The sequence below is a fragment of the Myodes glareolus genome, chromosome 16, assembly GCF_982192425.1.
Source record: "Myodes glareolus chromosome 16, mMyoGla1.1, whole genome shotgun sequence".
NCBI lineage: Eukaryota > Metazoa > Chordata > Mammalia > Rodentia > Cricetidae > Myodes > Myodes glareolus.
In genome coordinates, this window is record NC_142041.1 from 39,294,149 (window position 1) to 39,321,548 (window position 27,400).

Genomic DNA, 27,400 nt, shown 5'->3' on the forward strand with positions numbered 1-27,400 from the left:
CATTGGATCCCTTGGAACTGAGGTACAGATGATTGTGAGCCACCATGTGCATGCTGGGAATTGAACCTGGGTCCTTGACAAGGGCAGCCAGTTTTCTTGACCTCTGAGCCGTCTCGCTAGGCCCTAGTTTCTGTATGGCTAAGCGTTTCGTGCCTCCGTTCTGATTTGGCTGTTATTCTGTGCAGGTGGAAGGCCACCCTCCTCATTCTCTCCCAGGCGAAATTCCCTTCATCCTTCAGGTCCACTTCCTCTTCATCACCTGCTAAGGCCCATCCATCAGAGCTGCAGTCTCACAGGGACAACTTTGTAGAGAAATAACTCGTTTCTTTAGTCAGTGTCTTGTGTCGTTTCCATTGCCTACCGGGATGTGAACTCCTAGAGGACAAGACCCTTGGACTTGCCTTTGTGTTCTCTGTGGTACCCCAGCCCTGGCTGTCCCCCAGAGAAGGGAGGAAGTCGTGCAGCATGCGCTCTGAGGCCCGGTTCCAAATGAAGGCAGAAATCTTACTGTATGCTCTTGGCCTCCGAGCAGACACTAGATGTGGTGTTTTATTCACACCCAGTGGTCACAACATTGTAAAAATGTAAATTATTTCAGCCGAAGGTGTGAAAATCCCATGCTCTGTGTTTACACCAGCAGTTTCCAAGCTGCCTTGCTGCTGTGAATAGCCAGCATGACTCTCCTTCCTGAATTTTAACTAAGCACCGAGATGATTGGGCCACCTTTTCAAAGCCGAACCCCACCCGCTGGGAGTTCTCCACCTCTTTGCAGAGATTGAATGGCAGGCGGTTGAACTGTGGGTGAGTAGCATGACTTAACAATAACTCGGTGTGATTTCAAAAGACTCGTTTGTCTGATCAAAGGACTACGTCCTTCAAAGCCTAACTAGTTAGAACTCACTCAGTGAGATGAATGGGTACTCAGGTGTGGGGTCGAGACTCAGGATGCAATTGCTTCTTATGTAACTCTAGAGGAGGAAAGGGAGCAGCAGAAGCGAGGACCCTGGGCTTGGGTTGACTTAGTGTCTCTTTGTGTGGTGTGCACCAAAGCCCTTTGCAGCTGCAGCACAGCTCCTGCCCCTTTGTGGGAGAGCAGAAACCAGCGCAGACAAATGTGAGATCAGGCATGCAGTAAGGCCCTTGCTATACTCACTTGCCTTTTGGATTCATAAAGCTTACCTGGTCCATATAAGATTAAGGGAAATGACTTTACCCTATGACATCCAAACAATTCTTGGAACTCGGCAATCACCAAGCAGAGCCTTGTGGTGAATGGAGGCAAAGCAAAGACCTTATTCTCCCTGCAACTGACAATTTCTTCCTACAGTAAAGGTGGGTGGGCGGAGGTGGGAGCATAGGGGAGTGGGCTGTCTACTTTCTGTGATGCCTGAACACTGTAGAAGCTGTTTTGTTTTTCCCCCCTCAGATCTGGGATGTCTTGGGAAGCAGGCTACAGAGGGGCACAGAAAATCCCACAGTGAATTGTTTATTGGAGCAGTTAATGTCTGGCGACCTCACTGATTTCATTACCGTAATGATACTGTGTTTGTGGTTAGTTTGGGGATGCTATGGAAACAGCAGGCCAGGGCAAAGAAGCAAGTGTGCCATCACTCCTGCAATATGGGAAGACCGTGGTACCCATTAGTGAGCAAACGCTGTGTGCTCACCCGGGTTTGTCAGCGTCAGCCCCATTTTGCCACTGGTTTATCAGAACAAAAGGAATAATTGTTTCTGCTTTTGCAGAGGGATTGTTATAAGGAACTCTTATTTAAAATATACTTGTTATTTTTTTTCTAGATTTGTTGATGTATGACTTACTAATATTGTAATACTTAAAGCATACAATGTAATTGTAGCCATTAAGTTAATTAGCACGTCTATCATACACACATAGTATGAAGGCAGCCATAAGGTATTTAAAGTAATTGTGTACATAAAAGGAAAGTTTTACAAGGTGGAATTCCCACCTCTTGGTATCATGCTGCACTTAGACTTGAGATTTCTGAATCAGGGTGCTCAGCCTTTAAAGAACTTTCATATATGATCCCTGTCTAGCTTGGGATTAGATAACTGTGTACAGAACTCTGCTGGAAAGGGATTGAAACCCGAGTAACATTAACCAAACTTTCCTCTTGGATTCTTTTTGTTGAACTGAGACTTAGAAAACTTGAACTGGAGGCTACTTGAGCCTCTCAGGGTCAGGGAAGACTTAGGAGGGCTTCTGGACCCTCTGCTGCAGTCCTGTGATGGCCCAGGGAAGCCCTGGTCTTCACAAGAACTTGTTCAGCCAGCAGGAGCCAGCAGTTAAATTCTCTTACCTGGTCCTAGTAACATGCGGGGAGGTTACCGTCTTATTGCGTGTGACTGTAGAACGACACGCACAGGTTGATGGATGTTGAGTTTTGGTTTCCTTTCTGTTACACCTTTCATGCTAGAGGTGGCCTTCTTGTCTGGATGATATCAACTTGAAAGTGAGGATCATATAATTGACTTCATATGATTAATTTAAAAAAAGTTTGCGGCCAGGTGGTGGTGGCGCACCCCTCTAATCCCAGCACTTGGGAGGCAGAGACAGGCGGATCTTTGTGAGTTCAAGGTCAGCCAGGTCTACAAGAGTGAGTTCCAGGACAGCCAGAGCTGTTACACAGAGAAATCCTGTCTCAAAAACCCAATAAAATTAAAAATAAAATAAATAAAAATAAATAAGTTTGTAGCAGAGATTTTCATGTGGGATAACTTTGCTGTTAGCCTTTCTTTTAATATGAAGGTATTTCCTACTATCCTTTTGTGTTTGAAGCATATCATACCAGCTAGGCTTAGGCCAGTCTATGACAATGGAACCCTGAGTCAGCTGGACATGGCATAGCCTACCACTCAGCTTCTGGGAGAATGTGGTAGGAGGGTGGTAGGTTTGAGGTTATCCCAGGTTGCATAGGGAAACCCCACTTTTCCTGGATGCTCCTATCCTTTGGCTTTTAATAATTTTTCATGTTCTTTGCTTATGTTGTCAGATAATCTCCTTTACCTTCAAGTCCTCTGACTTTTCTAATTGGGATAATAAACTTTTCTATTCCATCTTCATTCCAGCCTGCTGTGGGAATTCAGTCTGATAGCCACTTGTATTGGGGTGGCTTGGCCGAATGGGCATGGTCTTCTCTAGGGATAACTGACCCGATAAGAATAAGAGGGACGGGGGAGAAGGGGTGTGAATTTTCTTGGACTGAGGAAGGTTTGCTGAGGCTATAGCTTGGTGGCCTTCCACTATTGGGAACAAGAGGAGTGGCAAATCAACTGCAGCGTTGCAACCTCGTTCTGATTGTGAGTGTACTTTACTGATTGGCACCTGGTAGTAAATCTGACTTGATCACAGAGTTCCCTCTCTCATCATCAACCCGTGTTCTCACCAATGTTTTTTTTTTTTTATCACTTCACTGAATTTGCTTTTCAAATCTTGAATTATCTTTAAGATGTGTATTTGTGTTTTCTTGGCCACCACTCAGTTGTGCACTGTTCTCCCCTTGGAGTTGGAGTTCAGTGGAGTGTTTGCTGCTGTCTTCTTTAAATTCCTTGAATTCTTTCTTAAAGTTGGGATTGTCCTTTGAAGTTCTGTGTCCTGGGGTTCGTCTAGGTCGTTCTCATTCGTGAACACTTCTATAGGACTAATGGGTTTGATGGGAGAGAGAGAGTTGTTAGGGCCATTCATGTTGTTTTTGTTTTTGCAATTTGACCTGGGCTTGTGAACTCCTTTGGTTGTGTATCTGATGTGATTATCTGGCCTTCCTTAGACTGGGCCAGTACAGGACACCTGAGCTGGGTCAAGTAAATCTGGTGGATGAGCTGTTAAATCAGACCAAGGAAAGATGGAACCCAAACCACCGGTCTAGGGCTAGGCCAGGCAAAGGGGGTTCACAAATGCTGGACAGTGTGGTGACTTTCATGCATCACCGCGAGGCAGGATTGTTGGTGCTTTTTCCCCTTGGCAGCTTGCAGAACACCTTCTAGTATTAAGAGAGTTGGTCCTCAGTGAGGATGCTTTCTGGTATCCAGTTGGTTCTTCCAAGTCCTGGGTCCGAAGTGTGGGACATCTTAGAAATAGGAATTCCATCTTTAAACTGTATAAGTCAGTGACAATCAATAGCAATAGCCTATATTATTTTGGGGGATCTTTTGAACTCCCCTGATAATTCAAAATGAGGTTTCTCATGCCTGGTACTGGGATTTTTGTTAGGTATTTTATGGCTCTAGGGGAAGCAATATCATACCAAGTGCCATAACTTTATTTAAACCACACACACACACACACACACACACACACACACACACACGCACACACACACACACACTTTTATACACTATAAGTAATTTTAAACATAAACAATATGATTCCATTATGGTTTTTAGACGCAGCCTTAGTGTTATCTATCCCCTTTCTCTCCATCTCCCTGTATTGATTGCCCTGCCTCTCTTTTCTCCAGTTAAAACTCTCTTCCATTTCCATCCCTCCCCCGCACCATAGCCTCTTACCTTGCTATTCCCTCTGTAGATCTCATCTGCTCCCACATGATCCATTTTCACTTTCCTGGTTTCTTCAGTTGCTCCAGGTTATATCCTCACATTTAAAGATCCAGAGCTTGGATCCTCAGAAAAGAGGTAGTGTGTGATCTTTGTCTTTCTGGCTCTGGGCTACTTCATTCAATATTGTATTTTCAAGGTAAATTCATTCATCTGCATATTTTATTACTTCACTTTTTAAAAAGTTGAATATAATTCCATTGTGTACAGGCGCAACATTTCCATTATTGAGCCAATGGTTAAAGAACCTTGAGATTGTTTCAGTTCCCTAGCTGTTTTGAATAAAGTGATGATGAATACGGCTAAATACGTGTCTGTTGAGTAGAATGTCTAGTCCTTTGGGCATATGCTTAGGAGTGATATAGTCGAGTCATATGGTCGATTTGTTTTTACGTTTTTGAGAATCCTCCATGTGAATTTGGAGGATTTGTTTTCAGATTTCTATGGTGGTGATCAGGGATCTCCTTCCCCTACACCCTCTTGCTGTCAGTTGTTTTATTGATCTTGGTCATTCTGACTGGGACGAGATGAAACCTCAAAAGGAATTTTAATCTGTATTTCCCTAATTGCTAAAGATGATGGACATCTTTAAAGATATTTCTTAATCATTTTTATTTCTCCTTTTTGAGAACTCTCAGGCAGATCCATAGCCCATTCATTCTTTGGATGGTTTTCCTTTATTCTCTGTGTGTGACTGTGAAGACTTTGCTGCATATACATGTGGACCACACCTGTGCCTGGTGTCTGTGGAACACAGAAGAAGGTGTTGGGTCTCATGAAATTGAAGTTAAGGGTAATTGTGAGTCACTGTATGGGTGGAATATTGAGGAATAGGAGATTTCAATTCAGTGGCAAGCAAGAAAACCTGTGAATGGAGCAAACACCCAGATCTGCTTTAGCTGGTGTGCAACCTGTGCTATCCAAGCTACTCCTGGGCACGTGGGGAAGGAGTGGGCAGGCTGGACTTCGGGATACTCACTATTTGGGGTGATGTACAAGCTGTGTGGTTGAAGCAAGGCCCGAGGATTGGGGATAATGCAGGCAGGTGACAGTCCAGTGAATCATCAGCTTGGAAGGGGACTCAGATGTTCTTCTTGAGTTAGGCCTGGAAGCAGAATTGCTATAGGCAGGCTAGGGTCTCAAGGATTTACTATATTTAAGTGGCACACAGGCTGTGTGATAGGACCAAGCTGGGAATGGTTCCCAATTCTCTGGTAGGACTGACTTTACTGGGCTGGCCCACAAGGTGCTGTCTGGGTATTGGGAAGCGAACGGGCTGGTTACAGTTTGACAAACTCACTGGATTAGACCTGGACACAGGCTGTGTGACCTTGGCTAGGCTATAAGTTTGATGTGACGTGGGTGGGCTAGAATAAGACAGGCTGACCACACTGGGTGGCACAGGATGTGTGTGACCAGGGCTAAGCTTGGTGGGTGAGGAGAATGCAGGCAGGATTAACCAGCTGGGCTACTAAATAGAATAGGCTGTCTGAGATGGGTTTAGGGGTTGGGAAAGCTGTAGATGGAATAGGGTTCAGGGAACTCCCCAGACTGGACAGGGGTACAAGATGAATGCCCTTGGTAAGGCCTGGAAGATGAATATGGCAGAAGAGGTTTAAAGTGGGGTGAACTGGCTGGACTGAGCTGGGACACAGGATGTACAAGGTCTGAGGGTTGGGAATTAGGGCTAGTATTCTTGCCTATAAGCAGAAGGCTGGTGTGGGATTTGTGCGGTAGGAGGGTGACATGCATGCTATGAAGGAGCTTTCTCGGATCAGGAGGAAGATGGAGCTGTTGCTAAAGGGAAAAGGTAGAGTACTGGTGACATCTGAAACACGGTTCCAAGAGATAATGTCTGTTCTAATTGTGGAGCTGGGTGTTGCGTGTTTTCAGTGTTTATCGCTCAGATATCCATACAGACCTAGCTTCAGCAGCTCAACTTCCCAGCACAAGCTACATTCTGAGCTGATGATGATCTCCTCTGAAGCACTGCAAGCTGGGGATTTGTCAAAGCAGAGGCCAGAGGCATCCCAGAACAAATTCCAAACCAAAATATACACAGGGGCAAAAGCAACTGCAGTGAGTGCCCTGACCCATCTGGGCAGCGGCTTGGTAGCCAGTCTGTAGCAACCGAGTGCCAGGAACTCACTGACCCGGAGTCTCCTGAAGCAGACACAGAAGGAAGGACTTGGTGTCCTCCCAGGAAGTAATCTCAGCGGTGGCTGAAAGTTCTAAGCAGAAGTTTCTGGTGTGAATGATAAAATCATTGGATGCCATTGGAGAGCAGCCATGACTCACTGTTTAATGATTTCCAGAAGGATTACAAAGGATTAAAAAGTAAGCTTGAAGCTATTGAGAATAAGTAGTGTGCCAAGAATATCAGAGTAGTTTGTGTTTTGGACTCTGAAAACTACATTGTTAATTTAGGGAAAAATACAACTAGTTTCCAGAGGTGCTGGAGGCCTTTTGTTTCCCTAATGTTACTTATTTGTCTTACTTCGGCAAGATCACACACACACACACACACACACACACACACACACACACACATACACACACACACCCCAAAGCTAAGCAGAGAGAGACAGAGAGAACATAAACAATACACAAATCTAGTTAAGTGGTTCATCTCAGAAGACTGGTAGAATCAGGAAAGGAAAACAGATTTGGTGAGTTGTTGAGTAGCTGGGAGAGGGGAGAAGACAGGGTGTGAAGAAAGGACAGGAATGGTGACTCTTTCCCCCAAATATCAGAAAGTATTAAAGAAACTTACTTTTTAAAAAATAAAATGACCTCTAAATCCATGACCATTTGCAATTTAACAGTGCATCTCTTTCCGTGAAGAGATGGCATGTGTTTTCCCTCCTACTGACATTTGGTAGGGCTTGTGATTTGTTTTGGCCAGGAGAATGCAAGAAGAGAATTAGCTCAACTTAGAGTTTTTTTTTTCTTACTTCTGCTCTTCCTCTTGGAATTCAACTGAGCCACCAAAGAAAAGCCTGGGCAGGCCTGCTTGATGGTGGGCCAGGTACCCTAGCAACCTCCACAGTAACACACTTCTTTCAACAAGGTCAAACCTACTCCAACAAAGCCACAAGAGACACCATGACCACAGCAACTCTTATAAAGAAAAATATGTAATTGGGGTATCTTACTGAATTAAGAGGTTCAGTTTATTATCATGATGGTGGAACATGGCAACATGAAGGCAGAAAAGGTGCTAAAGAAGTAGCTAAGAGTCCTACGTCTTGCAGGCAACAGGAAGTAGTCTGAGACACTGGGCAGTGTCTTGAGCATATATGAGACCTCAAAGCCTGCCTCTACAGTGACACACTTCCCTTATATCTACTCCCACAAAGTCAGACCTCCTAATAGTACCACTCCCTTCGGAGGTCATTTTCTTTCAAACCACCCCAGATACATAGTTAATAGTATGATTTCTTATGATTATTTTCAAGCATTCTTCCTGTTATTTTATATTCCTCCCTCCTTCTTCTTTCCTCCCCTTGTCCTAAGGAGCCACCTTTTTTTCCCATCCGATCGTTTGCTCCCTAATAGTCCCTTCTCTGTTGTTTCCCAAGTCTCCTATCCTAACAGTTGTCCCTTTTTATGTCCCTGGTTTCTGCAATGACTTCAGGCTAATGAACTCACATCTGAAGAGTTGGATCTAGGAGCCTCTGAAGAGAGAGAGAGGTCCTGTAAAATTTGTCTTTATGGGTCTGGATTATCTCACCTAATATTTTTTTCTAGTTCCATCCATTTACCATGCAAAGTTAATGTTCTCATTTTTCTTTATAGATGAATAGTATTTCCTAGTGTATATGCACTGCATTTTCTTTATCAATTCATCAGTTGAAGGTTGTTTCCATTTCCTAGTTACTGTGACTAGAATAGCAATAAACATAGCTAAGTAAATATCTGTAGAGCAGAATGTTGAGTCCTTTGGCCATAAGCTAAAGAGTGGTGTATCTGGAGTGGTAGATTTAGTTTTGGCTTTCTGAAAATTCTCTATGCTAATTTCCATAGTGGTTATATCAGTTTACAATCCTACCAATGGTGAATGAGGGTTCCCCAATCCTCATGTCCAGCATTCATTGTTGGTTGTTTTGCTTATCTTTGCCATTCTGACAGGAGTAAGATGAAATCTCAAAGCTGTTTTAATTTGCATTTCCCTAATTGTTAGGGACAATGAACATTTTTTCTTTTTAAGATATTTATTAGCACTTTTTTTTTCTTCATTTGAGAACTCTCTGTTCAACTTCTAGGTCCATTCTTCAAATGAGTCATTTTAATTTTTGACTCTTTCTTTTTTGTACATTTTGGATATTAATCCTCTGTTGGGTAACTAGATGGTGAATATTACTTCCCATACTGTGGGATTTTTTTTTCCACCTGAATTTTCTTTAACTGTGAAGAAATCTTTTAGTTTCATGAAGCTCCACTTGTCAATTTGTCTTAATTCTTAGGCAAATGGAGTCCTGTTTAGGAGGTCCTTTCCTCACCTTTATCTTAGGGTACAGCCTATGTTTTCTTCTTGCAGTGCCAATGTTTCTGGTTTCATTTTTAGGACTTTGATCTATTTGGAGTTAGTCTTGTGCAAGGTGCCAGATATGGCTCTAATTTTACTCTTCTACATGTGGACATTCAGTTTTACCAGCACCATTTGTTGAAGATGCTTTCTTTCCTCCAGCTTATATCTGTGGCGTATTTGTCAAATATTAAGTGACTAATATTGTATGAACTAATGTTTGGGCTTAGGTTTTATTCCATTAGTCTTATTTCTGGTTTTATGCCAGCACCATATGTACTCTTTAAGGTACTCTCTTAAGATTGAAGGGGGATGGGGTGGGAGGGTGTGTAGAGGGAGTGGGAGGAAAGTGGGAGGAGTGGAAGAAGTGGGATTTTGGATTGGTATTTTTTTTAAAGTAATAAAAAAAGAAAAAAAGAAATAAATGTTTTAAAAACAAAACAAAGTCTTTAAAGAGACAGAGTACAGGCAGTCATAGATTAAAGGAGTAAATATAATAAAATAAATATTAAAAAGTAATAGAGTAAAAATAAATAAGCCACATAAAGATGGAATATACACAGAGAATCTGTATTATGTATATTATTGTGCCTTCTTTGAATTTTTTGACTATGAAAGAGCTAAGTACAGAGAGACATTTCATTGTATAAGCTGCTAAGCTAAACCAGCATGTATATTATAAAGGTATCTTGACTTCAAAATATGGGTCTAAGAATATGTTCCTTTGGAAAAGAGATTCTTTTGTTTCTACAGAGGATGAAAACCTGTGCATTAATTCCAGACTAATGTGGTTTGATGGATCAAGATTCCCTGAAAGGTTGCCATGAACAAATTACTTCACCCAACTCCTGACTGAGATGAACCTAGCACACAGGATACACCATGAAAGACCTGATTAACAGCTCCCCCAATCAACAGGAAGTAGTCTAGAGAACTATACCAAAATTCCCAAATATTGTTTATAAATGTTCCTTTAAATTTAAAGGGGGATATGCTATAGATATTTACATTGGTATGGATGTTGGTTTATTGATACAAATTTAAGGACAATTTTGTTATACTGTGTATATGTATTTTTAATCTTGATTAAGATATTGTGTTGGTTCAACTCATTTAAAAATGTAATATATAATTAAGAAATATAGGTTAGTAGATAATCATGTAATAACATGATTATAATATGGTAATTACATGACCATATTATAGTCATGTTAGTTAGGTTTTCTAAATATGTTGAGATATATTTTAATTAGATAGGTATTCTTCAAATCTTTCAGAGACCTTCAGAATATGGCATTTAAAATATTTTAAGAGCTTAGGACTTTTCATGACAATGAGACACATCTGCTCCTGGCAGCACCAATCTACTTCAAGAGGAAGATGGGCATTGAAAAGGCTCCTTATGGAGTTGGTTAGACATTTGGGCAAGAAACTGCTCTTGCCCGGACTGCTTGATAAACTGGATATGCAGAACCCATAGAGAAATGACTGCTGAACATGCATAAAGATGAGACAGTTGTTTGGGGTTCCTGCTTCATGAAAGAATAGAAAGAGTCTGCTAGACTTTCTGCAGGACACAGAAGAAAGTGACTGACAAACTACCAATGGAGATGGAACTGTCTTTGAAATTTCCTGCTTCATGGAAAAGTCTGCTGGATACTATGGGCCTGTAGAGTGAAGATGGATGCCCCAATGGTACAAAGAATTTTGGGTGACTGTCCTGGCAGTAAAATGTCTCTGAAAATTCTAGAGTGTTGGAAGTTGCTTACAATGTACTTCCTTTTTACTTAGGTAATATTATATTATATCCTTCTATGGTCTTTGATGGAGTTGAAGAATAGATAGTTATAGTTTCTTTAATTATGATAAAAGGTAAAATAGATATAAATATTGTAACTGTAATTCTTGCTTAATACTTATTTTGTTATATGTAATTTTACTATGTTAAAGTTAAAACCTTCATTTTTATTTAAGCAGAAAAGGGGAGGTGATGTGGGTTTCCCCTCTGTTTGCTGTGATTATCATTTGTTAATAAAGGAACTGCTTTGAGCCTATAGCAGAGCTATAGGGGAACAGAGGTAGGTGGGAAAACTAAACTGAATACTGGGAAAAAGGAGGCAGAGTCAAAAAGAAACCATGTAGCCCTGCCAGAGACGAAAGAAACTTTACCTGGTAAGCCACTACCATGTGACAATACACAGATTAATGGAGATGGGTTAAACTGATATGTAAAAGCCAATAAGAAGCTAGCGCTAACAGGCCAAGCAGTAATTTAAATAATATGGTTTCTGTGTGATTATTTCAGGGCTGAGCAGCCAGGAACCAACAAGCAACTTCCTCCTCAGTCAGGCAGACAGAGTGGGCTGGGCTGGTAATTTCTGTGCCATCCTGTTAATGTGGAAGTAGATCTGGCTGGGTCAAAGAATATGATATGGTTTGGGAGAAGTCTGTGGTTGGGAGATAGGTAAAGCCTAAAGACAGTTTATTTGCCATGTATAGGCTGGGACACTAGATGCAACACCCAGACTTGATCTGGCACTATGAGGAGAAGGCTTGGATGGGTAGGTCAGGGAAAATCAACTGACCAGACCCTAGAAAAGGAGATAAGAAGTCTGGGCTGGATGCAGTGCAGAAGGGACTTGTGGGTGGTTGCAAGTAGGGTGGGTTCTGGTGCAAGTCTAGAGGTTGGCTGCCACACAGATGGGGTAGCCAGAATAGTCTGGCACACAGGATGTGGGAGCCAGGCTAAATCTGCATGGTTAGCAGAAGGCATGGATGGAGAGGTCAGGGAGGCTCACTGGGCTGGACTCTGCAGGAGATGGGAAATCTGCCAGGGTCGAGGGGTTGTATGTGGTATCATACAACTATTTTGATCCCATTTTTCCTCTATCCCAACTCCTCCCAGATCCTTCTCACCTTCTTACCCCTTCTCATAACCTCATAAAGAAAAAATGGAAATCAAAACAAACTTAAAACTCCATTAAGACAAAAAAAATACTAAAACCAAACAAAAAGTACATATGCATAAACATACACACACACATGCATGCACACACTCACATACATACAACATAAACAACAATTACATAGAGTAGTCTCTTCTGTATTGGCCAACTATTCCCAGGCATGGGGCATGTCCCACAGTGTGGTTGCTTATTAGGATATTTTATTACAGTCACAGAAATGAAACTAAAACATCCCCTACAAGTTTATTTGAGGACACGGGGTTTTTTTGTTTTTTTTTTTTTTTTTTTGGGGGGGGGTGGAGATCAGGGTTTTTTTTTTGTGTAATTTTGATGCCTGTCTTGGAACTAGCTCTTGTAGACCAGGCTGGCCTCGAACTCACAGAGATCCACCTGCCTCTACCTCCCGAGTGCTGGGATTAAAGGCATGCGCCACCACTGCCTGGCTTGAGGACACAGTTTTACCTTACTGTGAATACACCAAAATCCAGTTCAGACTGGACCAGCCTTTCTATCCTTTGTACTAGATATATTGGAAAAATATATTTGGATAGAAACTGCCTAAATTTGATTATTTTTATGGGTAGAAAAAATTTTATTGTTCAGCAATGAATGTATATGTAGCCTGATGCAGGCAAGAGCTCAAGGGGTCCTGAGATTGCTAGTGCATTGTGTAAGGAGAGGTGTGTGTGTGTATGTGGGTGTGCACATGTGTGCATGCTATGAAGAAGGCAGGTCTGCTGTCCTAGTCACTTTTCTTTCACTGTGGTAAAATTCATGACCAAGACAATGTACAGAGGAGTTATTTGAGGCCTATGGTTTCAGATGTCTTCTCAAAGCACCCTGCCAGCATTAGTTGGCAAAGCTGCAGCAGGACTATGGGAATTCGAAGTCTTTGCTCCTCTTTTCTTTTTATTTGAAGATGTTTGCCAAGAAAGAGGAGGAGAAATATCTGCATCTCAGAAAGCCAATGTAGTATAAAGTAGCAAGACATGGTGGGGTGAAACTGTCGATCTTTGGCAGGCTGTACCAGGCCTGGCCACTTCTCTCCAGGTGCTGAACACTTTTGGCCTTCCTGAGATTTAGATTCTTGATGTGCTGTGTGGCCTACATACTTGTTAGATAGTCACACGAGAAATAAAAAGAGAGAGATAATTGTTTGTAAGAATGCATGGAACCTGATTTGTACCCACTAAATGGCAAATACTGTTATACTAAAGAGTGATATATGGGGCTTGCCATGACCAGCGTGTCTCTAGGGATTGACCTGAGTGGGACAATGAGGGAATGGAGAAAGGATGGACACGTAGTCACATGTACAGAAAATCTGGGACAGGGTTGCTGTGCACACTCCGATGGAGTAGCAACAACTATGCACCAACTCAGAACCTTAGTGCATTTGTTTTGTACAGCTCAGGGGCAGGGAAGGATTAGTAGGTCTCTGTAGGAGGTCTCTGTAGGTGAGACCTCTCAGACTGTCTACGTCCAGAGAAAACTGCAGCTACCAGTGTTTGTATACACAGGTCAGTAATGCATAAACATTCATACTTACACACACTACCATCGTTCTAACACAGACCAGAGGAAGGCTTTGCCATCCTTCTGAACCACACCCCGGAGGTCATTTTCACCAAATTCTCATGAGTCTGACAAATTGGTCCTTGACAGACATGGCTGGGCCCACGTCAAACAAGACGCGTTCACTCAGAACGTCATTCACTGTTTCCACATTCGCTTAGGGCTTTTGTTGATCGCCACAGGCCCATGTTCATTTGTTTTCTGTGCTCCGTAGGCAAACACATTTCCAATTCTACTTCTAAGGAGTTCCCAGCACCCTCGCTCTGCTTCCCTCATTGCCTCTGGCAGTCTGATGAATCATCCGGTTCCCTTTTTTTTCTCTCTTGACAAAGCACCCCCTCGAGTCAGGTAATGTATTAGCACTATGCCCATTGATTCTCTTGTTCTCCATTTTAATCATGGTTAGGCTCCAGGTTTTCAGAATTTTTCCATTTGATAAATTATGTGGACCTGACCAAATTACTTCCCTTCCCTTCCTTAGTCTGAACCCAAACTGGGTTACCATACCAGGAGGAATGGTAACATAAGGAAATCTTCAAATTAATCTCTTCATTTTTACCTTTAAAAAGATATATTTTTATGTATGTGTATGCGTGTTTCTGCCACATGAGTGCCGTGTCTGTGGAGACCAGAAGAGGGAATTGGATACTAAGGTTTTATACTAAAACAAGTAAGGGACTAGATACTGACTTCTCTGAGGAAAAGCAAAGTGATTTTTTTTTCCTTCCAAATGAATAGAATAGCAAGAGTCCAGAAGCTGTGGTTCTTTAAAACTGTATTACCTTTTTATTTATTTATGTATCACATATGCCTGTGTACTTGCATATAGGTATCAGAGTTGGGTTTCTCTTTTCAACGTGTAGGTCCTGAGGATTGAGCTCAGGTCACCGGTCTTAGCATATGCACTCTTACACTCTGAGCCTTCTCATTGCCTAGAAGGCCTGCTCCTAATGTAATCATTTTTTCTTTCTTTTACTCTCTTTCTAACCTTTTAAAATGTTGTGCATGTTTGCATGTTTGTGTGCGTGTGAGTCTGTGTATGTGTTCATGTGTGTGTGTGTGTTAGTGTGTGCATGTATTGTTTTTGTGTGCATGCATGCATGCATGTGTATGTATGTTATAGTACAGACATAGAAGTCAGAAGACAATTTTTCAGGCAAGGGATGCTATTTTCTTTCACTTGACTTGAGAAAGGGTCTCTCTGGTTTCTCCTGCTATGCTACATAGAAACTTTTGATTAAATTTTCTGTCTCTACCTTCTATCTTGCTATGGAAGTACTGGGATTACAGATGTATGTCATTGCATCTAGCTTTATGTGGGTTCCAGGGATGGAACGATGTTATGAAGATTGTGCAGCAAGTATTTGAACCCAGGAAGACATCTCCCAGGTCAAGTATAATCTTCTTTTACAAAATGATGAAAAGTCAAATAGCTAATTTCTAATGTATAGCAAAGAAATTAAAGTTTAAATAAGAAACAGCTTACTTGTTTTCTCTTAAAATGACAACAAGATAATTAGATGTGTTAGCATATTTGACAAAGAATGTGAAATTGAATAAATACTGGCTATGGTTAATACCATAAAAAGTATTTTGCATGATTTTATCGTATATTAGTTTTCATCTTAATGGGTTTTATGATAAAATTTTCATATAGTTATATATAATGTATTTTTGTCATAGTCATACCACTGTCCTCTTTCTGTCCCTCTCAGTCTTGGGGATCTCCTTCTACCCAGCTAGTCCCTCTTCTAAAGAAGATGTTTTCAAACATGCGAACACAGATTGGTGCTGGTCCATTTTGTGCTGCTACAGTGGAAACCCTAGGATTTGGTAGTTTATAAAGAACAGAGGCTATTTTTCTCAGTCCTGGAGGCTGCAAATTCAAACTGTGCATGGATTATTTGTATTAGTGATTAACTCAGAGTCACCAACAATTCATTACTGTCACATTAAAGAAAAAAAATAAGAGCAGGCCCCCTTGGAGTCCAGATTGAATTCTCTACTTTATGTTCTTCATGTCTTCCATTCTCTGTCTGTTGTATGAATCTGAATCTGTGTCTGTCTGAAGACTGTCGCGTGAGTCTACTTGTCCCTGTGAGTGTCCCTGTGGGTGTCTGCGTGTGTTTCTGCGCCTGTCTTTTGTACGAGCTGTATGTGTCTGTCTCTAACAAAGGGCCTTTCTCTATATTTATTGAACAGCTTGGAATAGCATCACATGGGGGAGGGAACAGGGTAATTTATAAAAATCGTCAGCAGAGTTTATGAGGGATTAAATCACTGACTTCAACTGGTCTCAATTGACCCAGATAACAAACATCATTGTTTGTCAACCGATATCCATACTTCAGCATTTATGGTAGATTTTAGGAAGGTCGTTCAATTTCTGTATTTGCTACTTTTAGCAAATGGTTCACATGCACTATTCGGCTCAGGGGCATGGAAGAGAACATGACTCAAGTCACAGCAATGCTTTAGTTTAGGTTTAAACATTGATTGCCTGGGAAATCTAAGGCAAGTAAGTTTGATTTTTACACTGATCTCTTATAAGTAGATTAAACAAACACTTTGAGTACAGAGTACTTACGTGACCTAATACTTCAGTCACTTAATAATACTAAGTACATTATTAACTCTCATTGTGTGGTCCAGCAAAGGTTTCCAGCTCTCATGTAAGAAAAATTTTCATAATATTAGATCACCACAAAGATGGAGGAGAAGGCTCTGGTGAGGACTTTCTTGATACAGCCTAAAGTGGCAGAAGGCAGGGAATAAAAATGTGTGTGCTTCAAGTCCCCTCTCTCTCTCTCTGTGTGTGTGTGTGTGTGTGCACGGAGGTCTGAGGGTATGTATGTGCAAGTATGCATGTGAACGCATGTGCATGTGCGTACTCGTGCGTGTGTGTATGTGTATGAAGGTGGAGGCCATAGGCCAACCACTGGATGTCTTTCTCTGTTCTCTATATCTTATTTTTTGGGACAGGGTCTCTCACTGAACATGAGAGCTTCTGGATTCCACTATGCTGACGGGCCAGTTATCTCCAGTGATCTATTTGCATCCAGTTTCCGAGCTCTGGGGCCTTAAGTGTTTACCACCATGCTTTGTGTTCTACATGGGTACCCGGGATCTGAACTCAGGTTCTTATGTGTATGCAGCAAGATCTCTACCAGCCAACCCATCTCCCCTACCCATTAAGTCTTTTTATAATCAAAATCAATCTATTTAACACCTAGAGCCTAAAAAAAAAAAATCTCCCAGTGGGCCCTACTCGTGTCCTAGAACTGTCGGATTGCAGATTAATTTTCAGCCTGTGAACTTTGAGGACACAAATCTCATCATTTCCCAGATTAATAAAAAATAAAATACTTTTTTATGGACAATTGCTGTTGAAGAATTTGTTTTATACATTTTATAGTTTTTATTATAAATACTTAAATGGTTTAATAAATTGAAACTATGGCTATGTTGTTCTCATCTGAAGAAGATACAGCCAATTTCTCAATTGTTTTTTCAAGGAGAAATATCAGGCTTTTGAGCATATGACTACAAATTATGAGAAATAAGTTCAGAACAAACACTTGATGGTGGTTTGGTTATGGACATTGTCACATGGAAAGCAGAGGTGTAGAAAAATGAAGGAACCGGACATGCCCTTGACTTTTGCTTTGCCTTACCATCCAGGATGTCGTCCTGCTTTGGAAAGTGGCCCAGTATGCTGATAAAGGGAATTCATAATATTGACCCATATCTAGGTCTGAGAACACAAAGACGAAAAAACTCAATCTAGTGAAATCTCAAGTGTATTTACTTTCAATGTATGTTTTTTTTTTTTAAAGCATCATGGAACACTAATCTTAGAATTATAAATCAGAAGGTTGAGGAAGAAGGTGTGGTGTGTGTTTAATGGGTCAGTGGGTGATGGAAAGTCACAGGACTCATGGATCCTACACAGTAAGGAAATAGGGCTGCTGACCTAGAATTATGGACATTTAGCATACCAGTAAGTAAGCAGCATTGTGCGGAGATCCTCCTATGAAAACGGAAATACTACCATTTATTCAAGGAATAAAGAAGACTATAGAATTCGTTGTTGGAGCAGGGGAAGTATTAGGGAACTACAATCTGACCTGGCTGTTTAAAATAATTTTGGCTTTTCTCTTTTCTGGAAAGATCGTGTCTTACTCTATAGCCAAGACTTGCCTGGAGCTCTCAGCAAGTCCTACATTTGCACTTGTGAGACACCGTATCTGTCAACAGCCAAACGTCAGACTGGTGTTACGATCCATCCAAGTCCATGTTCTTCTCTTCATTGGCCCTTGACCCTTGTCTTTTGCTCAGGGCTATCTCTTGAACAATAACTCAGCAAATAAAAGCAGCAGGAGAAGGAACTGAAGCGAGAAGGGGAGAAGGGTACCAGTTTCTGGAACCTTAAGAAAGGTGTTGGGAGCATGGTCCTACCAGCCCTGGAGTGTCTGGAGAATGGAATAAGCAGTCATCAGGTTCGTCTCAGTGAGGTCCCCATTGTCCCCTCAGACATAGTGGGTGGCATACGAAGACGGAGAAAGTAGTCCTTACTGCTCAAGTCTATAGTCTGAATAAAAAGGAAGAGATCTGTACCACATGGCAAGTTAAACTTTAAAGACCTCAAGGACTTGTCTCACTCCCGTTTTTTGATTTCTTGGATTGCAGCTGCCAGTCAGCACTCCCCGAATTCTCTTTCCCATGTTGGGTATCAGAAAGTTTGGCCATGAAGTAGCCATACTATTGTGGCCAAGTTTCTCTGATTGTCATGGTATTCTTAGGTGGAGGGAATTCTCTGCCGGTTCCCACTCTGCAGGACTCCGTGAGGCATGACCTCTGCCACCCTCCTTGATAGAGAGACACAGATAGAGCCTCTTTGAAATTCTAGGGTGCTTGTGAAAGAGTCAGTCTCTGTAGCTTGGGCTGTGCAGGAACTACTAAAGATAGAAGTGAAGATTTTCTGTCAGGTTTCTAGTCCTGGTGACAACCTCATTAATGGCTTCCCTGCTATTTTAGAACTCTGAATACCCTCTAAGTATATTACCAGGCTCTCATCCTCATGATTTAATTGTGGTATTGTGCACTTTGTAACAACAGAAAAGGGAAGTGTGTGCAGTGCATGAATAGGAAGTGGTTTCCTTAGCAACAGTTGCAATGTGAATAATATCTCAAATGACATGGGTTTCCCCTCCATTCATTAACTCCAGTTGTAGTCCCTAACCTATTTTTAATCTCCTTTTCTTAGAATTTAGAATTTTGTACTCCCTGAGAATTTATTATAATTTTGAGGGCAAATCGGGATTTTTATGCATGCATATAACACATGGTGTCTTCACTGCTGTTCGGGTGCTATATTTGAGCACATTTACCTGGCTTCCCCCCCCCCCGGAAACTTCACAAAACCAGGTGACGTGGGCAGGCTGCCCTCCTTCCCATTCTTGAGCTTTCTTACCCTCCATGGCTGGTTCTTCTTGATGTTCTTTTGAAATGTAGATACTCAAAACTATGAAAAATGCAATTTGTACATGTCAAGGGAAATCAGATATTTACTGGAAATTGTAAGGGCTGAGAGCAGAAGCTGCAGTCATGGCTACCTACCTAGGACTGCCTCCTTTTCTTTTTCAGGCAAAGTACTCACAATATGGAATAACCACTGGAGTCTTTTTAAAACTTCTTCTCTCTTATTTATTTTTTAAATGATCAAAAATTTTATGTGTCCTGGAGCTGGAGTTACAAGTGTCTGTGAGCTGCCAGACCTGTATGTTGGGAACCAAGCCCAGGTCCTCTGGAAGAGTAGAAAACACTTTAACCAAGGATGCAACACTCCAGTATGGTTGGCATTCCCAAGCTTGCATGAGGGCTTTCATTCTGGGAATGAATGTGTAGTTTTTCAGGGATGGGATCATAGCAGATTGAGAATTTCTGGTCTTTCAGTTGTCCACTAAATAATAGTGACCTTTCCTTCCTTCTTTCCTTCCTTCCTTCCGTCCTTCCTTCCTTCCTTCCGTCCTTCCTTCCTTCCTTCCTTCCTTCCTTCCTTCCTTCCTTCCTCCCTCCCTCCCTCCCTCCCTCCCTTTCTTTCTCCCTCCCTTCCTTCCTTATTCCCTCTTTCCCTCTTTCCCTCCTTCTCTCCTTCCCTCGCTTTCTCCATTCTTCTCCCCTTCCCTCCTTTGTTCCTTCCTTTCTCTCTTTCTTCTTCTTTATCCTCCTCTACCTTTTTTATCTTCTGCTGTGGGGAATCATATACCAGGGTTAGGCAGGGACAGAGAGAACCCTTTACTGACTTTGTGCAAAGATTAATTAAGGCTCTGGACATAGGGGTAACAGACCCAGAAGCTAGACGAATACTTCTTGAATCTCTAGCTTTTGAAAATGCAAATACTGAATGTAAAAAGATAATTGGGCCTTTAAGATCTAGATCAGCACCAATGGAAGAATGGATACAGCATACAATGAATGTTGAGATGTTTAGCTATAATGATGAATCCTGGGTAGGAGAAGCGATTTCCAAAGCTATGAGGAGACATCAAACTACCAGGTGTTTTAATTGTGGTAAATTAGGACATCTGAAAAGGGATTGCAGGCAAAGAAATCCTAGGAATAATATCTCCTCTGGGAATGACAAAAGTAGGAGATCTCAGCCTTCAGGTATATGCAGGAGATGCGGTAAAGGCCGACATTGGTCCAACGAATGCAGGTCAACAACAGACAGACAAGGCAACCCGATACCATCGGGAAACTCCTTGAGGGGCCTCTCGCAGGCCCCCAAGCCAAAAGTGGCCCAGTCATTCCCAGTTACAGTCGAAAATGTGTCTCACCAAGAAAATTAAAAACTCCAATGTCTGCCGTAAAAAGTAATACTGGTCTAAATGATGAATTACATGTGGAGAATGAGTCAAAAAATTCAGGAGGACAGAGTAAACGTATATTTTGGCAAACGTATATTAACGATCAAAGACCAAAGCTAAGAGTCTGTATAAATGGCATTTTTATTGAAGGCTTATTAGACACAGGTGCGGATGTAAGTATAATTACTCCAGAATCCTGGCATCCGAATTGGCCTCTTCATGAGGTAGATGTTCAGTTCCTGGGAATTGGAACCCTATCTCGTGTAAAACAAAGCACAAGATGGGTGGAATGCATAGGGCCTGAAGGGCAAATAGGAAGATTAAGGCCATATATAGCAAATATTGCAATAAATTTATGGGGCCGTGACCTGCTACAGCAATGGAATACCCAGATTAACATTCCTGTAGTTCCAGGAACTCACAATTCTGAGAAGGATATAATGAGGTATTATGGAAAAAGGTCACCAGCCATTCAGGCTGTACAAGAACACACAGCCAATAGCAAACCTTTAGAGATACCAACAGCCCTACCTTTAAAATGGCTAACTGAGAAGCCAATATGGATCAAGCAGTGGCCTCTAGCTGAAGATAAGTTACAGGCTTTGGAACAGCTGGTACAAGAGCAACTAGATGCTAACCATATTGAAGAATCAACCAGCCCTTGGAATTCTCCTGTGTTTGTTGTAAAAAAGAAATCTGGTAAATGGAGAATGGTGACAGATCTAAGAGCTGTCAACAAGGTAATTCAGCCTATGGGTCCGCTACAATCTGGAATTCCTTTGCCTTCTCTATTACCAAGAGGATGGCCTCTTATAGTTATTGATTTGAAAGATTGTTTTTTCACTATACCTTTGCAAAAAATGGATAGAGAAAAATTTGCCTTCACAGTGCCTACTTATAATAATTCTCAGCCTACTAGGAGATATCAATGGACTGTCCTCCCACAGGGGATGCTCAATAGTCCCACATTGTGTCAATATTTTGTTAATAAGCCACTGGAAATAATTCGTAAGCAATTTCCCAAGTCCATAATTTATCATTACATGGATGACATTTTATTATCTGATTCAAATAAAGATATTTTGGAAAGTATGTTTGAAGAAGTAAAGAAAGTCTTGCCTAGGTGGGGATTACAAATTGCCCCTGAAAAGATTCAAAGAGGAGATTCTATTAATTACCTAGGCTACAGAATAGGGTTAGAGAAAATTCGAACACAAAAGGCACAAATTAGGAGAGACCGGTTACGGACTCTTAATGACTTCCAAAGATTGTTAGGAGATATTTCCAGTCTACGACCAGCTGTTGGGATAACACCTGATCTAATAGTTCATTTAAACAAAACCTTAGATGGTGATAAGGATTTGAATAGTCCCAGAAAATTGACAGTTGAAGCAGAAAAGGAACTGACAATGATTGAGGAAAAATTACAGGAGGCACATGTGGATAGGGTCAACCCGAATCTTAGTTCCATCCTAGTCATACTGCCTTCCAGAATTTCTCCTACAGGGATTTTAATGCAGAGGGAAGATATTATTTTAGAGTGGATATTTATACCTCATAAACCAAGTAAAAAATTAAAAACTTATGTAGAAAAGGTTTCAGAATTAATTATAAAAGGTAAACTGAGACTTCGTCAACTAGCAGGTATAGACCCAGCAGAAATTATAGTGCCTTTTACTACTGAGGAAATAAGAAAGTTATGGGAAGATAATGAACCATGGCAAAGAGCTTGTGCTAATTTTTTGGGAGAAATTAGCAGCAACTATCCCAAAAGTGATAGACTTAACCTCATAAAGAGAACTTCTTGGATTCTTCCTAGAATTGTACGTGATGCTCCAATAACTGGAGCCCGGACATTTTATACCGATGCAAATAAATCAGGGAAAGCAGGTTATAAATCGGAAGAATTGAGTAAGGTGGAACAAAGCCCTTATAATTCTGTCCAGAAGGCAGAATTATATGCCATTCTTATGGTGCTAAGGGATTTTAAAGAACCTCTTAATATAGTTACAGATTCACAATATGCAGAAAGAGTTATCTTGCATATTGAAACCGCTGAATTCATACCAGATGACACAGAGTTGACTTCATTGTTTATTCACGTACAGGACATAATTAGGAATAGGCTTTGTCCAATGTACATAACACACATCCGGTCCCATACCGGTCTGCCTGGGCCTCTAGCACAAGGTAACGCTGAAATTGACCAATTATTGATTGGAAGCGTTCTGCAGGCCTCAGAATTTCATAAAAAACATCATGTCAATAGTAAAGGCTTAAAGAAAGAGTTTTCCATTACATGGCAACAAGCTAAGGACATTATAAAGAGATGTCCTACTTGTTCTTTCTATAATCAAACACCGTTGCCTGCAGGGAGTAACCCAAAGGGTACTCAAAGGAATGAAATCTGACAGATGGATGTGTTCCACTTTATGGAATTTGGTAAATTAAAATATGTACACCACACCATAGACACGTATTCAGGTTTTCAATGGGCAACTGCCCTGAGCTCAGAAAAGGCTGATTCGGTAATCACACATTTATTGGAAGTTATGGCCATCATGGGTATACCTGCACAAATAAAGACAGACAATGGTCCAGCATATGTATCTAAGAAAATGAAACGCTTCTTTGCTTATTATAATATAAAACACGTTACAGGTATACCAAATAATCCTACAGGTCAGGCAGTTATAGAAAGATCAAATCGTACTATAAAGGATATGCTAAACAAACAGAAAGGGACGAAAGATACCCCCAGAAATAGATTGCATAATGCTTTATTAACCTTGAATTTTCTTAATGCTAATAAGAAAGGAACAACAGCAGCAGAGAGGCATTGGATAATGGAAAAAACTTCTGAACTAAACCAACCTGTTTATTTCAAAGACGTGCTGACCTCTCAATGGAAGCCAGGAGATGTGCTACGTTGGGGAAGGGGTTTTGCTCTTGTTTCCACAGGAGAAGAAAAATTGTGGATACCATCAAAATTAATAAAGGTTCGATTTGAAGAGGAGAAACCTCTTGGAAAGGAGAAATGACAGCATCTACAATGATGATAACCGTACAGGTGGTAAGAAAAGCATATAGAATGGGGGCAGGGTTCTGTTCTTATCTCCACAGGAAAACACTGATCTTTGAAAAGTTCAAGGGACCCTGGATATTTGAATACTGACAGATGGAAAATAACGGCCCAATAGGGACTATCAAGAAAACTGAATAGGTTCTGTAAGTACCATATACTAAATCATATTTCTAAATTTATAGAGCTGGTTTTAGAGTTGGACTCTGGCTCAGTCCCTCTCTAATTCCAAGCCTGTTGTTTAAAGAAAAACCCAGAGTTTCTGGAGTTTCTGTCTCATGTCAAGAGCCATGATATGGGACAGAAAGAAATATGAGTTTAGAAAACATCTTTACTTTTCTTCATATCTATCATACCTTCATTAAATATATCTATCATGTCTCTCATTGAATATAGGTATTCATGTATATGTCTATATAATTAATGTTTAAGTTTTCCACAATGAACAATGAGTTTTTCCTACAGTGACATTTGAAGTTTCCAGGAAGAAGATGAGGCCCCATAACAACAACTCCACCTGGTTGATATGACGTCATGATACTGATAGCGCTACTACAAGACCTGTTTTGGGTACCAACTGCACAAGACGGTTCCAACGTGCTGAAATGGTGCACATCTTGTACAACATTCTGGCCAGACCTCCACAAAATACTCAGAGACTATTTGCAATTTTAAAAGACATTGATCTTGAAATTTAACCATCATTTTACTTTCACAGGATTCCCCAGAAAGAATGTCGCCCCCATGACAGCTGGAAGTAATTCTAGAGAACGACGTCCCCTCTCCCAATAAAGTTTGTCCTTGCGTTTAGGGACATCATTTAGGGGTTGGTTATAATTAGTATACGGTTGAGGGTTGGGGGAGGAATTTTATAAGCACAGGAATCTTAAAAAAAAAAAAGAGGGATAATTGGATTATGGGATAAATAGATTTGTACTTGTGAGTTATTGCTTTTAGACAAACATATTGGTATCGATTCTTATATATTGATACAAAGTTAAATTATGTTGACTATTTTATGCATGCATGCTTCATGCTTCTACCTCTGTTTAAAACATTTTTATGTATTTGTATATATATATATTGTATTGATATATGTATATTTACCATATTGCATTGTACACTTCTACCTCTGATTAAGATACTTATATATTGTTTATGTATTGATATATATATTTACCATATTGCAATGTATACTTGCACATTGTTTATATTTGGAAGTCACATTGTCCTCATTTATTGCACAGTTGTTTATTATCTCAGTTTTTAAGTTAGATAGATATTGAGAATTATATAGATCAACAGTCATCTAAGTTTGTCATTTATAATTAGACTAATCAGGTTCTTTAGATATATAGAGATTATATTCAGTATAGATAGATAATCTTCAACCTCTTCAAAGAGCTGTAGAAAATGGCCTTTAATCTAATTCAGAGTTCTATGGTAGGGAGACACAATCACTCCTGGCAACACTGATCTATGCCCGAGAGAATGTTGAGCACCAAAGACACTCCACCTGGAGCCTTTCTTCTTGGCAGAACTGGCCTTTGGGTAAAGAAATGCTCATACCTCAACTACTGACAGAGTTACAGAATATCCGTAAATGGATAAAACAAGACTGTCATATCCTGCCAAGACAGGGTAAGATAGTTTTGAAGTTTCTTGCCTTTGAAAATGGTATGTCAGTTACATCAGGCCTTAGCCAAAGTTGGTTGCTTCAACGCTGCAAATGTGACTTTGGGTGTTTGTCCAGGTAGCCAGTTGTCTCTGCGATTTGGTACATGTTCTGGAAGTTGTTTGATTGCACTTCCTAATTACTCAGATAACATTATTTCCCTTCTCAGATCTTCGATGGGATTGAAGATTATATAAATGTAGTTACTTTCCTTTCATGACTTGGCCAAGTTATTTGTTATACAAGACTTAAGCTAGTTAGAATAGGACATTTGTATTTATTGTATATAATTTCGTAGGTTTGTACTTATTGTATATAATTGCGTAGTAGGCTTAGAACTCTCTTACTTAAACAAAAGGGGGAGATGCTGTGGGAGTTCCTTCAGCTCCTTCAGCCAATCGCCGCTGAGTTACCAGCCCATTGGGGCGTGGTCTCTCTCCCTTTAAAAAAAGCAACGGCTGTCCTCCACTCTGTCTTTGTCTTCCGGCTCCGTTTCCGGCCCCTGGACTCCTTTCCTGTTCGCGCGGAGGGGCTGTTGTCTGGGACGGTAATCTGTAAGTTTTTTCCCCTTTGAATAAATAACCATTCTATTAATCATAATTCCAAACTGGTGTGGTATTGTCTGTGACTTACGCCTTCAATCTTCTTATCTTCTTTATCTTCCTCTACTTCCTCCATCTCTTCCTCTGTCTCCTCTTCCACCACCTTCTTCTCCTCCTTCTTTTCTGAGACAGGGTTGCTTTATGACCTGGTTGTTCTGGAACTCGCTCTGTAGACCAGGCTGATCCTGAACTCAGAGATCCTTTTGCCTTTGTCTCCTGAATGCTGAGATTAAAAGTGGGCGCCACTATGCCTGACTGTAAACTGGGTTTTCTTAATTACACTCATCTGAATTATGCAGAAACAATTCATGAAATAATTTTTTCCCTTGGGCTCATTGTTCATGTTTTACAAACATAAGATAACTAAATAATCTTAATGGTGTTTCTTTTACATATTAATAGCTTTTCTTTCTAGATACTATTACTACCCTGGTTTGCTTTCTGTTGCTATGATAATATAGTGACTAACGCCAGCTTGGGGAGGAAAAGGTTCACTGTATCTTACAGATTACAGTCCATTGTTGCTGGAAGCCAGGGCAGGAGTTTCAAGCAGGATCTTGAAGTAGAAACCACTGAAAAACACTGCCCACTGGCTTGTTCCTTGGCTTATATTCAGCTCTCCTTCTTACCCAGTTCAGGACCAACCAGCCTGGAACTGTGATGCCAACGCTGGGAAGGAGCCTTTTACATCAATTAGCCATTAATAAAATGCCCTGCAGATGTCCACAGTCTAGTCTTGTGGAGGCAATTCTTAGCTGGGGTTTCCTTTCCTCATGTGTGTCAAGGTAGCAACCAAGATCAGTCATCATAAGTCTACTTCTTGTCAACTTGACACACAAACACAACACTGTTAAACAATAACCTTTCCTTGTTTGTTTCCAAGATCTTCTGTTGTTATCGCAAGATAAAATACTTAAAAGTCCCAAGGTATTTTAAAATGTCAAGATTTCAAAACTCCAAAATCTTTTCTAAAGATTCAAAGTGTCTTAACTTTGGGTTCCTTTTGAATAAAAATAAGTGAAGTATTTTTTATGCCCTGTGTGTGGAGCCAGCAGTTCAATTAAACCCCACGCCTCCCAAGCTCCACAGTCTCTGCCTGCCTGGTTTGCTCTTTTCTGAGTTGTTTTTAAATTTCCCTTGGAAGTGCGGTGCTTTAGTGGCGTGAATCAGAATGACTCGGTCACGTGGAGGCATACGCGGCTTCCGGGTTGCTCTTTTCTACCCCTGGATTCTGGGTTTCTGGTTCAGTGTATGGAATTGATTTAATTACATTTTCTTTCTTGAGCAACTTATATTTCCTAGTTTTTAACAAATACTAAGGCGGACACTGAAACAGGAACCCGTTTCCGTCACCTTTGCAGTGGTTCTAGTCGCGACTTGGCAACAGAGCCACCTACTAAACAAGAGGTAATATGGCAGTTTTTGTTTCCAACACCAATTTTACTGTTTTCTTTATTAATACACTGGATTATGTCATGCAAGGTTTATATGACTATGGGGATACATTAATTTACTTGATACTAGGTTTCAG

The 27,400-nt window shown here is 40.8% G+C and overlaps 1 long non-coding RNA gene across 1 annotated transcript in view; it reads left to right on the forward strand.

Moving 5' to 3' along the window:
- Window positions 1-642: 642 nt before the first annotated feature.
- Window positions 643-27,400, forward strand: part of LOC125391359 (uncharacterized) — a 47,896-nt gene continuing 21,138 nt past the window's right edge. The window contains exon 1 of the long non-coding RNA XR_015735116.1: window positions 643-801. This is a non-coding gene — a long non-coding RNA (uncharacterized LOC125391359). The remainder of the gene's footprint in view (window positions 802-27,400) is intronic.